This window comes from Miscanthus floridulus, chromosome 17 (genome assembly GCF_019320115.1).
Source record: "Miscanthus floridulus cultivar M001 chromosome 17, ASM1932011v1, whole genome shotgun sequence".
NCBI classification, from domain to species: Eukaryota; Viridiplantae; Streptophyta; class Magnoliopsida; order Poales; family Poaceae; genus Miscanthus; species Miscanthus floridulus.
In genome coordinates this window covers 34,646,875-34,661,319 of record NC_089596.1, presented here as the reverse complement: position 1 = coordinate 34,661,319, position 14,445 = coordinate 34,646,875, and the positions used below count along the sequence as shown (strand labels likewise).

The following is a 14,445-nucleotide window of genomic DNA, read 5'->3' as shown; positions in this document are numbered from 1 at the left end:
TCAGTACTTGTACTTCCATATGCCATCCATCTCTATGGTGGTGGTCGCGGACCCTGGGCCGGTCACGGACATCATCGATGAGATCTCAGCAGCATTAGCCTGCTCATCCTTCTGCAACACCATCGAGGACGGCCTACTCTCCGGCGCAGCAACATCGAAGCCGCCAATGCCAACTGCTCCAATGCCCATCTGGCCAATAGCTCCAATGCCCATCTAGCCTACTGGTGCCCCCATGTGAAAGGTCTTAATGGCTAGAGGGGGGGTGAATAGCCTATTAAAAATTTCTACAACAACACTTAGCAAACCGGTTAGACAAATATGAGGCGAAGTGAGTATTGCGCTAACCTACTAAAATTGCAAGCCACCTACCACAAACTCTAGTTTATATAGTTTCTATCCACACAATGACTATGTCACTACACTAAGTTAGTGTGCTCTCAAAGGCTAACTAAAGAGCCACACTAACCAAACTAACAAGCTCTCACGACTAGCTACACTAAAGAGCTTGACAACTAGTTTACGGTAATATAAAGAGAGTGAGCAAGATGGTTATACCGATGAGTCGAGGAATGAACCAATCAATCACATGAATGAATACCAATGAAGACCAATCACCTCAAAATCAAATGATGACACAATGATTTTTTACCAAGGTTCACTTGCTTGCTGGCAAGCTAGTCCTCGTTGTGGCGATTCACTCACTTGGAGGTTCACGCGCTAATTGGCATCACATGCCAAACCCTCAATAGGATGCCGTACAACCAACACAACATGAGGATCACACAAGCCACGAGCAATTTACTAAAGTACCTTTTAGCTCTCCACCAGGGAAAGGTCAAGACCCCCTCACAATCACCACGATCGAAGCCGGAGACAATCACCAACCTCCGCTCGACGGTCCTAGCTGCTCCAAGCCATCTAGGTGGCGGCAACCACTAAGAGTAACAAGTGAATCCCATAGCCAAACACGAACACCAAGTGCCTCTAGATGCAAACACTCAAGCAATGCACTTGGATTCACTCCCAATCTCACAAAGATGATGAATCTATGATGGAGATGAGTGGGAGGGCTTTGGCTAAGCTCACAAGGTTGCTATGTCAATGCAAAATTGCCAAGAGAGTGAGCTAGAGCCGGCAATGGGGCTTAAATAGAGAGCCCCCATGAATAGAGCCGTTGGCTCTCTGTTCACTGAGAAATTAGGGCGACCGGATGCATCGATCGAATTGACCGGACGTAGGACCCCAACATCCGGTCCTCAGATTTTTGCCACATGTCCCCTGCTTCAAATGCTGATCGTCCAATCTCAACGGTCATCAGTACACTTAAGTTGTGATCGGACGCACTACAGTGTAGGACCAGACGCACAGTCGCTTAGCGTCCGGTCACTTCCAGTAAGGTTCCTTTCGCGACCAGACGCGTTCGGTCACGACCGACCGGACTCACCCAGCGTTCGGTCACTAACCGTCTTCTTAGTGTGCCGCCATATCAGCAGGACCGGATGCTAAATAGTGTTCAGCTAGAGTCCAATTGCTTGTGTCATGTCTCAGGCCGAGAGTACCACCTTCTTTTATAATTGACCGGATGCTGCTCCCCAGAGTCCGGTCACCACGTGACCAGCGTCTGGTGCACTATGTGAAACCCTGTCTTTTCTGTATAGGGCACCGGTGGCACCATCGAACTGTCCGCACTCCGCCGGTGAAGTTTGAAACCCTTGCTCCCAAGTGCTAAACACAATGTGTATCACTTTTGTTTATGTGTGTTAGCATATTTTCACAAACATTTTCAAGGGTGTTAGCACTCCACTAGATCCTAAATGCATATGCAATGAGTTAGAGCATCTAGTGGCACTTTGATAACCGTATTTTGATACAAGTTTCACCCCTCTTAATAGTACGGCTATCGAACCTAAATGTGATCACACTTGCTAAGTGTCTTGATCACCGAAACGAAATGGCTTCTACCACTTATACCTTTGCCTTGAGCCTTTTGTTTTTCTCTTTCTTCTTTTCAAGTCCAAGCACTTGATCATCACCATGGCATCACCATCATCATGTCATGATCTTCATTTGCTTCACAACTTGGAATGTGCTACCTATCTCATGATCACTTTGATAAACTAGGTTAGCACTTAGGGTTTCATCAATTCAACAAAACCAAACTAGAGCTTTCACCATGCCCATCTGGCCTGGTAGTTCCCCCATGCCCATCTGACCAGCGACTACCCCCATGCCCATCTAGTGGTAGAAGTTCATCGGCGGTGGCACAACCATCGGATTGTTGAATAGGGCACCATTGATCTGAAGCCCATCAGTGCCACCGATACCTACCATAGGCCGCATCACTAGTGGCATCCCTATGCCAGCGTTGGGGTTGGGGTAGTAGGTGGGCACTGGGTCCATGGCAAAGTCTGGCAGGATGGGAAATTGCATTGGCATGGGCATGGGTTACGGTAGTTGTAGCGGCATGGGGATGGCCATGGCTAGGATGTTGTTCTGATTTTAATCAATCTCAGCACCGGGCATGGCCACTTGGTACGCCAGTACAGTCATCTTCCTAATCCTAGTGGTCTTGTGGAACACACAACAGACCACCCACTCATCCTATGTGAATTTCATTTGTAAACCAGAAGCGAAATCAGATTTGGTTAAGCAAATAAAGCAAGTAGCATATTGACATACATCATGCCAGTGTTGTTACCACTACCACGCACCTTGGAAGCAGAAGCTGAAGCTTCCATAGCCATGGTGGTGTTAGTGGCTGAGCTGGATGTGGATGTGGGGCTAGGGAGCCTGCTGCTGCCTTCGAGCCTATACTCGTGCATCACCTAGTTCGTTTTGTTGCCCCTAGGAGCTGTGCCTTTGTAGAAGACAAGCGTCTTCTTCATGCTGATGAGCAGCACCACCTGTAGGATCTCTGGTACGCCTAGAGGGGGGGTGAATAGTCCTAAAAAAATTCAACTTAAACCAAAATCAAATTCACCCGCGGCACTGCTGCTCTATGAGCGCGGCACTACTGCACCTGCAGGAGAGATTAGTTCATAGTTCAAAATCTACCCAACAAAATTTAGATAGGGTAAATTTCTTAGCTTCCTATAGGGTGGTAGATCATAGATTGACAACTAAAAGTGGTGGGAACACCACACACAAGTAGATCGGCCTTAATTCTAGAAATCATGTCAACAACAACAAGAACACAAGTGAAGCAACACAAGCACAAGATGATACAAGGATTTATCCCGTGGTTCAGCTCACCACCAAGGCTTGCCTATGTCCATGTTGTTGAGGTATACCACTAAGGCTTAGGGATTTGCAACCCTACCTCGTTCTCAAGTCAAGAGAGTGAACTCTTGAGATGAGGGTTGATTTTACTCACTGCAAGAAGTGGTTACAAACCTCTCGGGGCTCCCACACAAGTTGGCAAACTTCACGGGCGACGCTCTAGCCGGCTAGGAGCCAAGCTCCAAGGGTAATAAACACAACCGCTTGCTAAGACGTGAACCAAGTGCTCTTTAGAGTTTAGGAATAAATGGAGATGCTCTCTTATCAAGTTTTGGACTCTTATCAAGTTTTGCTTGGGGGCTTGACGTCAACAATGGAGTGAGAGAGAGAGAGAGAGAGAGTTCCTGCTCTGTTTTGAGTGTGCTAAAGTAAGGAAGAAGGGAGCAGGTTCATTCATTTGTTTTTCTATTGTATCTCACTACCATTAGGAAAGAAAGGGAAAAGTATATATACCCCTAGGCCCCAATGGTCATTTAAATCACAGATAGCCATTAGGGAGAAAAATAAAAGGTATATATACCCCCAGCCCCCAATGGACATTTCACCCAAGAGGTCGGGCAAGACGAGGCCTCCACCAAAGGGTCGGGCGAGCCAGAACCCACGACCAAGGGTCAGGTGAGACAGAGCCCACGACCAAAGGGTCGGGCAAGCCGGAGCCCGCGACCAAGGGTCAGGGGAGATGGAGCCTACACCCAAAGGGTCGAGCGAGCCAAAGCCCATGACCCAAAGGGTCAGACGAGACGGAGCCCGTGACCAAAGGCTTGGGCGAGCCAGAGCCTGTGAGCACGCGACCAAAGGGTCGGGTGAACTGGAGCCAGCACCCAAAGGGTTGGGCGAGCTGGGGCCCATGACCCAAAGGGTCAGATGAGACAGAGCCCACGACCAAGGGGTCAGGCGAACCGGAGCCCGCACCTAAGGGGTCGGGCGAATCGGAGCCCGTGACCTAGGGGTCGGGCGAACCGGAGCCCACAGCCAAGGGGTTGGGTGAATCGGAGCCCGCACCCAAGGGGTCAAGCGAGTTGGAGCTTGCACCCCGCAAAACAGTAAGGATAATAGTGAAGTGTAGACTGTTTTGGCTATGAATCTAAGGATGCATGTGGATGTTTGAGCACTTGGTAGCTCAGATTAGCTTAAGCATTATGGCCCCCCTTTATAGTATGGTTTTTCCTATACTCAAATTCAATATATAAGAGAATTTATACCTCCTTTGAGTTTGAAGCCATCTATATTTATAGTTGGGGGCTCCTCCATTTTGTGTAGCATCCTCGAATATAAATTTCCTGCTTGTCATCTTGATAAATTTTATTAGTTCTCTAATTGTGAGGTCATTATCACCAAAACCCATAATTAAGGCTTGATTGCACTTTCAATCTCCCCCTTTTTGGTGATTGATGATAACCCAATTAGAGCTTACAAAAGATATAAAATAAATACTAAGACTTTTCAAGCCATGGGTGTAGAGTCTTCCCCTAAATATGTGAATAGAGAATTGAATTCTCAAATTGGCATAAGAAGCCAAGATTCACATTTTAGTGAAAGTGATGGGGCTCCCTCTACATCCAAGCTCCTGTGGGGTGCTTCATACTGTGTCAAGTATGTAAAACATGACGCAAATGATAGTTTATGCACACATGTGCTTGCTGCTGTGCGGTAGAGCCGCACCTGACTATACGAGCAAGACAGAGTCAAGCACCACACAGCCAGCTCAGACAAAAGGATATGCAACCTAGCACAATAAGATGACTTCTAATCCACAAAACAATACATGTCCATATCCGATAAACAAAGAGTCAAATAGTAGCATTATTTCACAATTTAAAGTTTTGAGCAACTCTCAAACTTTTCACCTAGTGAAGACTAACACTCATCGAATAGGACATGAAGCGCAGCTATTGCGAAAAGTTGTTGACCCCTCTAATTTTCTCCCTCTTTGGCATAAAGCACCAAAAAGAGAGGAAAAGAAGAAAGATCAACACCTACTCGTCATCTCCCTGGATGTTAGTCAAATCAATATCATCACCTCCCATAGCAGTCCTGGCACCACCATCACCATCATCGTCATCAGAGTCAATACGTGCATGACCCTAACAGTGAGTGGTGGCGATGTAGCAAGTGGAATGAGTGGAATGCCTCGGCTCCTGTCTCTGACGGTATCCCTCCAAAGTCTCATCCCAATCTGCTGCTCGTCCCTACTTCTCCTCCTCATGTTCTGAATCTATGTCAGAGAGACTCGAAAGGTCATACTGTGGAGGAGGTGGAATAGGAGGAAGTGGTGGGAGGTCCTATCCATGCTGCTGATGTTGCTCATGCTGTGTCTCATATGCTCTGTCAGCTGCATAGGTGCACTTTTTTAAGATTGCCTTCAACCACTTGCCAAACTTCTTCATCTTGCCTCCACTACGAGACCTAGAGCGGGGAGATTCATGGACATCTACATGAGCATGATAGCTCCCCGCTCCCTGAGTAGCTACAGCAGGCTGAGTCTTCTCAATTTTGTAGACGGTGTGCATCCCATCCTTTCGGGAAATAAAATCCAGTGACCCTCTCAATCATGAACATGAGGTAGGGGGCATAGGGCAGACCCCTCCTCCCATCCTCCATGGCAAATCTAAATTTAGTCCACATGAATCTAGGGACATTAAACCTATCCCTACCTAGTGCAAATCTAGCCAACATATTTCTCACATAGCCATTAATATCTGAGGCTACTCCATCCTTTGGGTTGATGGTGTTCCTGATGAGGTTGTTGAGGATGTAATAGAAGCTGTGTAGACCACTCCTCTTGCCATCTGCAATACTTCTATCTCTCCACATGTAACTAATGTCACGGATCTTAGCTCGAGGCTCATCATGAATATAAGTGTAACCTCTATGCTCCTCCCCAAAGCCAAGAATCTGGCTGAAAGTGATGAAGTCGACTCGGTAGTGCTGACCATCAGTCATCCAATGAATCTCATCAGAGGCCTGGTCATAGAAGTATGTGGCATGAAACTATGCAAGGACTTCCTCATTCTAGTTATACAGGAAACCCATGATGTTTGAAAGCTAGAACCTATCACAAATTTTGATCACCTTGTCAAACTTAGGCTCCTCCTTCTCTGGCATCTCATCCCAATCAATATACTACATCTTGATGATCTTGGTTTTCTTGGATGCAAGAAGGACAGTGGCATAAAGGTTGGAATGAAACTCATTCCAGAATCTGTAATCAATGCCCAAATCTTTGCGCACTACATAGGGATTGATCTCCCTAGCCTCTTCCACCAGCTTCCAACTCTTGGAATAGTTGACAACTACATGCTGGTGGGAGTCATCTAGAGGTCTCATGATGATCTCACCCTCAAAATTTCTCATGTATCTGCCATCAAACTTAGAAAGATGCTGTGGGGTGTCGGGAATGGCATTAGTGGTACAACCTGTCATCTCTAGCCTCTCCTCATCTTCGATTTATTGCTCACGCCTCCCCTTGTCACCAAGTCCCCTTGGAGCTGCACTACTACCTACTGCTATTGACCTTCCTCGACCACGACGAGGTGGATCCTTGTCTCTTTGTTCATTCATCTTCCTTTTCCCCCTTCGGTCATTATCTCCATGCTCCATCTTCTCAACCAAGGATAGGAGAGGAGAGGGAAGAAATTGCTCAGGCTAGGGGTAGTAGCAGCCGTCAGCATCGTTGAGGGAGAGCTGGTAGCTATCGCGGCACTACTAGAGATTGGCAACGTGTGGCCAAGCGACGACGATGGCGCGGGTGTGAGAGGAGAGATAGGCATGGGCATCGGCGTCAGGGGGAAAGAGAGAGAGGGAAGGAAGTTACTATAGTCCTAAGGATAAGAGGAAGAATAAATGGGCTCTGCAGTAAAAACTGTTTGGGCCGAATCTCAATTGAGATTCAAAGTGTGGCACTGCAGTGGGAGTTAGCTATAATCTATATGACTCTCTCTATATTAGATATGGACACATGCCACCTATATACCATGAACAGAAACAAATAATCAGTATAGACCATGATCATAATACATAAGTTGTCTTTTATAAATCATTTTCATGCACAATATAAAAATTTTCAACTCTTTTGCCTAGATACTAGTTTATCAAATAGAGGCATGCTAAAATTCAAACCACATTACGAGAATCAAGTATATTTAGCTCACTACATAAAGCACAAAACCTTGACTCATCGAGGGGCTTTGTGAAGATATCGGCTAGTTGCTTTTCGGTGCTCACATGGCGAATTTCGATATCTCCTTTGGTTTCATGATCTCTCAAGAAATGATGACGGATGTCTATGTGCTTGGTTCTAGAGTGACTTATGGGATTGTTTGCAAGCTTAATGGCACTCTCATTGTCACATAATAATGGGATTTTGGTAAAATGACATCCGAAATCTTAAAGGGTTTGCCTCATCCAAAGTAGTTAAGCACAACATGCACCGACTACAACATACTCGGCCTTGGTGGTGGAAAGGGCTACACAATTTTGCTTTTTAGAACTCCATGACACTAGGGATCATCCAAGGAATTGACATGTCCCTGAAGTGTTTTTTGATCTACTTTGCAACCGGCGTAATCGGAATCCGAATACCCAAGTAGATCAAACTTGCCCTTTGGATACCACAAGCCAAGGTTAGGAGTGTGTACTAGATATCTCAAGATTCTCTTAATGGCCACTAAATGACACTCTTTAGGGTTAGCTTGAAATCTAGCACACATGCACACACTAAGCATAATATCGGGCCTAGATGCGCACAAATATAGTAGAGAGCCGATCATGGAACGATATACCTTGGTATCCACGGTTTTCCCTTCAATGTTGAGATCAAGATGTCCATTGGTTGGCATGGGAGTTTTGATAGGCTTGGCATTCACCATGTCAAACTTCTTGAGCATATCATGAGTGTACTTTGTTTGGCCAATAAAAGTTCCATCCTTCACTTGCTTGATTTGAAATCCAAGGAAGAACTTCAATTCACCCATCATGGACATCTCAAATCTCTTGGTCATGATCCTACTAAATTCCTCACAAAAAGAATGATTAGTACTACCATATATTATGTCATCAACATATATTTGACACACAAATATATCTTTTTCAACTTTGTGAGTGAAAAGGGTAGAGTCGGCTTTGCCTATTTCAAAGCCTTGTTTAAGCAAAAATTCCTTAAGACATTCATACCATGCTCTTGGTGTTTGCTTAAGCCCATAGAGCACCTTTTGGAGTTTGTAAACGTGGTTGGGGAACTTGGGATCTTCAAAACCCGGTGGTTGCTCAACATAGATAAGTTCTTGAATGGGGCCATTAAGGAATGCACTCTTCACATCCATTTGATATAGCTTGAAATTGTGATGAGCGGCATAGGCTAGAAGCATTCAAATTGCTTCAAGTCTTGCCACCGGTGCATATGTTTCCTCAAAGTCCAAGCCCTCTTCTTGAGTGAAACCTTGAGCAACCAATCTTGCCTTGTTTCTTGTCACCACGCCATTCTCATCTTGCTTGTTGCAGAAGACCACTTGGTGCCAATAATATTGGTGTTGGGTCTCTCCACCAAGGTCCACACTTGGTTTCTTTCGAAGTTATTTAGCTCTTCTTGCATGGCCATCACCCAATCTGGGTCTCCAAGTGCTTGCTCAACCTTAAGAGGTTCCAAAGCGGAAACAAACGAGTAATATTGGCAAAAGTTTGCTAAATGTGAATGAGTTGTTACCCCCTTTCGAAGACTCCCAAGTATGTTGTCAATGGGATGATCCCGTTATATTGTTTGCCTTAGCCTTGGATAATCAATGGCCTCTTGTCCATCTTCTAGATCTTCATTATCTTCTTGCTCGAATATAGGTTGTAGGTTCTATCCTTGAATCAGAGTTGGACTTGCTATTGCTGTCAGAGGGAGTGCAGCACTACCGCTCTTATGTGCGGCACTACCGCTCTGCTGATTTGCAATAGGGGTCGGCTCCCCCTCAGCATCATGTATGTCAGTGGAACTTTGTTCATCAGTAGCTCAAGGAACCACCACTTTAGTGACTTCATCTTCTTGTGGTCTAATATCACCAATAGCCAATTGCTTGATTGCTTCACATGGTGGATCCTCCTTTTCTACAACACTTGAATCAACTTGCTCTATTTGAGAGCCATTAGATTTATCAAATGTTACATCTACCGCTATTTCAACTCTCCTAGAGGTTTTGTTGAAAACACGATAGGCATGCTCATTTGATCCATAACCAAGAAGAAAAGCTTCATCAACCTTAGGTGCAAACTTAAAGGTTTTGGGTTTCTTATTAAGTATAAAACACTTGTACCCAAACACTCTAAAGTAGGACACCTTTGGTTTGTTACCGGTTATAAGCTCATATGAAGTTTTCTTCAACTTCTTGTGTAGGTAGAGGCGGTTGATGGCATGGCAAGCGGTGTTGATGGCTTCTCACCAAAAGAGGTCTGGCATCTTGTACTCATCTAGCATTATCCTTGCCATGTCAATTAGTGTATGATTCTTTCTCTCTACTACAACATTTTGTCGAGGAGTGTATGGAGTTGAAAACTCATGCTTGATGCCCTCTTCATCAAGAAACTCCTTAACTTGGGCATTCTTGAATTCGGTCCCATTGTCGCTTCTCATTTTCTTGATGGAGAGACCAAACTCCTTTTAAGCTCTTCTAACAAAAGTCTTCACTTCATCTCTAACTTGACACTTATCAAACAAGAAAAATACCTAAGTGAAATGAGAATAATCATCAACAATAACAAGACCATATTTGTTACCCCTGATACTTAGGTAGGCGACCGGTCCAAAGAGATCCATGTGTATGAGCTCCAATGGTTGCGTCATGGTCATGATGCTCTTTGGTGGGCAAGGTACGCCAACTTGCTTTCCAGCTTGACAAGCGCTACATATCCTATCTTTCTCAAAGTAAACATCTATTAGCCTAAGGATGTTTTCATCTTTTAGAAGTTTGGACAAGTTCCTCATCCCAACATGGACTAGTCGATGATGCCAAAGCCAACCCATGCTAGATTTTGCCAATAAACAAGTCTCAAGCTTAGCTTTACTTTGGTTGAAATTAACTAAGTAAAGCTTGTTCTTTAATTGACCCATAAAGACAATAGAGGAATCCTCCCTTCTAAATACTTCCACACCCTTATTTGAAAAGAGATAATTGTAGCCCATCTCACACAATTGAGAAACAGACAACAAATTGTAACTCAATGAATCAACATGTAATACATTTGTAATTGAATGCTCAAGGGTTATAACAACTTTACTGAGACCAATCACATCCCCCTTTAAATTGTCTCCAAAGACAATATTTTCATTTGAGTGCATCATTGGGGAATATGATGAGAACATACTCCTTTCTCTGGTCATATGATTTGTACATCCACTATCAAGCACCCAACTTGATCCACCAAAGGAGTATGCCTACAAAATAGATTTAGTTGCTTGATTTAGGTCCCCAATTTGACTTGGGGCCTTGCATGTTAGTCACAAGAAATTTTGGAACCCAAATAGAAGTATTCCTATATGTGTTGGCTTCCTTTCCAACATATTTGGCAACCACTTTTCCACTGTTGTTGTTCCTTAAAAGAAAACACGAAGTCAAGCTTTGTCGAGGTGGTTGAAACTTTGGTTGATAGGCATACTTGTTCATAGTGCCCCATACTGATTCCATTGGCTTCTGCTGAACCTATTTCTGCTGGAACACCTTCTTCTTAGGCTTAGTTTGATCAGGGGCAGAATCGGTAGCCTTCCCATTTTTGCGGGGAGCGGCATAGCCGGCCTTCATTGCGGCACTGCCGCGGTGCGGCACCGCCGCTCTAGACTGTGGCACTGCCGCTGTCTATGCAGGCTAATCTGTACCAATTTTTTCCTTCCTCTCAAACTTGACACACTCAGCCATTTATGATCTTTTTTCCATTTGTCTTGGCTCCTGCAGTGTGCCCAAGCCCATGCTTGATTGAGGGGTGTCTCCCTTGCTTGAATTGAGGCACTTTTGGATTATTTGCCTTCTTGTCACTTACTTGAGCCTTACCACTCAAGCAGCCCTTGCTAATGATCTCATTGAGTCTAGCAATTTCTTTTCTCATTGCCTCCATGTTTGCAAGGTTAGTGGAATAAGCATTCAAATCAATATTGTAACATTTTCCACAACCTTGACTAGTGAAGGTAGTAGAGGCATCCTTTGCCTTAGAGGGATGCGAGTTGCTGTCCCAAAGAATGTTATATTGCAGCTCAAGTTCTTTGTGCTTTTTCATCTAATTCACAATACCTTTTCTTGAGAGCAATATTTTCTTTCTTTGTGATAGCATGGTCCCCTTGTTCTTTGGCCAAGGCCTTGCGCAAGGATTCCACCTCACTTCTCTCTAATACAAGAGCTTCTTTGCTAGCAATGTAGAGATCCTCTTGTTGGATAAGAGTCTCTTCTCTAGATTCTAGCTTGGCTTGGACACTCTAAATCCTCCATTAGCTTAGTGATTAATAATTTGGTCTTTCCATCCAAAATTTTAGTTATCATGTTTATTTCTTCATCACTAGATTCATCATCACTAGAGCTATCACTAATATCACTACTAGAGATATCACTAGGAGGTGGAGGTGGAGGAGCTTTGGCCTTGGATTTAGATTTTACTTTCTCACCCTTTGCCATAAGACAAATGTGAGGGGAGTAGTAGTCATCATCGGACATGTTGGTGAAGAAGATGGCTCATGGATAGCAATGGTTGCAACTTTCTCATCTTCTTCACTTGAGCTTTCTTTAGTTGAGTCCCATTCATGCCCAATGTGAGCCTCTCTCATGTACTTCTTGCTCTTTCTATGGTCAGCCTTCTCCTCTTTCTTGTCCTTCTTATTTTTGTTGTCCTTGATCTCATATGGACACTTGGCAATGAAGTGATCGGTGCTTCCACAATTGTAGCATGTCCTCTTTTTCTTGTTTGGGAAGCTTCTCTTCACTACCTTGTAGCCTTGCTTCTTTAGCCCCTTGTGATACCTCCTTATAAAGAGAGCAACATCATCCACTTTCTCGTATTGGTCATCATCATGTTCACTCTCACTAGAGGATGAGGTGGTCTCTACTCTTTATTGAACTTGCTTGCCTGCTTGGGGTTTGTGTAACACCTCGGGTGTTTAAATACTAAAACCTGCCATGTCATCATATGCATTGCAAAGCATTTGACATTTAGTAAAAACTTTTATATGCATACACTAAAACAAGTTTACCTTTATGTGGTATGTGTTGAATTGTATTGTTTGAATCAAGTTTAAAATTTGGTTTGGATTTGAATTTTCAAGAAAACCCTGATTTTCAGTATTTAAATCCTACCCTAAAAACTCATTTCAAAATCTAAGCATATTTTGGGGTTGAGCCTAAAAGCAAAAGTGTAGAGCTTGACAAGTTATACAAAGTTTGTTTTTAGCGTTTTCAAAGTTGTTATGAAAAATTTGAAGTAATTTGAAAAGGCGAAATTCTTTAAATGTCCCCTATTTGAATTCAAATTTGCATTTCAAAATGTAGACTGAATTAGGGGGTGGTTATAAAAGCAAAGTTGTAGAACTTTGAATTTTGAACAACTTTTATTTTTGGAGTTTTTTAAGTTGTTATACAAATTTGGGAGTAATTTGGATTTTAAAATGAATGGCAATTCTGTAATTATAGTGAACAGTGCTCGCCACCTAACTGCACCGCCGGCGTTTCTTCCTCGCGGTCGGCTTTGGTCGCCAGATTCCGTCGGGAACCCGCTGTGCGCACGTTTCTTCCTCGCGGCCGGCAGCGTCACCGGTGATCCCGCTTCACCGTGGCCAGAGCTCTGTGGTGAGTCTCTGACCTTGTGGAGTCTTGTTTCAGCTTCGTCTCGATGCCGTGGTGTTTAATCCCTTGTTGCGTGACCGTTTTGTGCACCACAGTCACCGGAACATCACCACCGACAATCCTTGCTCTGCCGTGATCGCTGTGATCGTCGACCCGCCTCTCCGTTGTTCCTCCGGCTCGTCCATCGCCTTCAACGTGGTCGGGGTGAGCTCCTGGTTCTTCCCGAGTCATTTGTTTCACCGTTACCAGTCTTCTATCGCCGTCGTAGCGCCGCCGTGCAGTCGCGTCCGCCATGGACGGCGTCAACCTCGATCCTCACTGTAATTGCTTATGCTAGTGCCACAAATCGATGCGCCTAGTCATGGTGAACATGCTGGTACCGTGACCGTCACTGGTGACCTCGCCGTCGGCGAGATTTCGCCGGTCAGCGCGTCATTGCCGTGGTCAGCGCTGAAGGTTGAAGATGACATGTGGGGTCACCTTGTCAGTGACTCAGCGTTCAAAATGAATTTTTCTATTTTGCAGATTTGAATGAATAGTGATAGTTTTTGTTATTTTTGTGTAGAATTATTTAGAGTTCCAAAAATTATAAAATGTTTTGTGTGACCTCTCTGTGATGTATATTATTTAAGAAAAATATGAAATGTGGTTTTTCAGTACTTTTTGAATGTGATAAAAATTGCTCAATTAATTAATAAATGAGTTTTCATGATTTTTCTAGGCTTAATCCTTTATCCAAAAATTATGAAAATTGTTTTGCCACTTAGTTATCATGTAATGAACATTTACAAAAATTGTGAGCTCAATTAGAATAAGTTGATTTATTTCATAATTTTGAATTAAATAATTAATTCGTAAAAGTAAATAGTAATCTTTAATGATTTAGGTTTTGATTGAATTTTGGATTGAGTGATGACCTTGGGCCATTAGTGGATAATGATCCTTGGCAATTGATGTATGTGTTACGAAAAAGGTTTTGTTAGTTTGACTTGCAACTGTACCGCGAAGGAAAGTTGTATTCGAGTTGTTAATTTTGCATCCATCATCAAGCATCATGTTTCGTATCCCGCATCATGTTAAACATGGCATTGTTATTACGTGTAGTGAACGAAGGTGAACACGTGGTAGTTAATCAAGTTGCGGAGGAGGTTAATCCGTCTATTGAGGTCGGATTGGTTAATTGTGGAACGTCGCAGGAACCTAACTTTTCCATCAACGAAGGCAAGCCTCGAATGCATTTAACCCTACCTTGTGTTTTACAAATTTTATCGCTTTTGCTTTTATATATTGCATTCAGTGATTAGGAGTCAAGTGGAAACCTAATTGGTGCATTACCAACCTTGTTTTTCCATATCTACCTTGTTACCAA

At 43.7% G+C, this 14,445-nt stretch overlaps 1 pseudogene; it reads right to left on the bottom strand.

Moving 5' to 3' along the window:
- Positions 1–14,445, bottom strand: part of LOC136514947 (NAC domain-containing protein 20-like) — a 28,564-nt pseudogene continuing 14,119 nt past the window's right edge.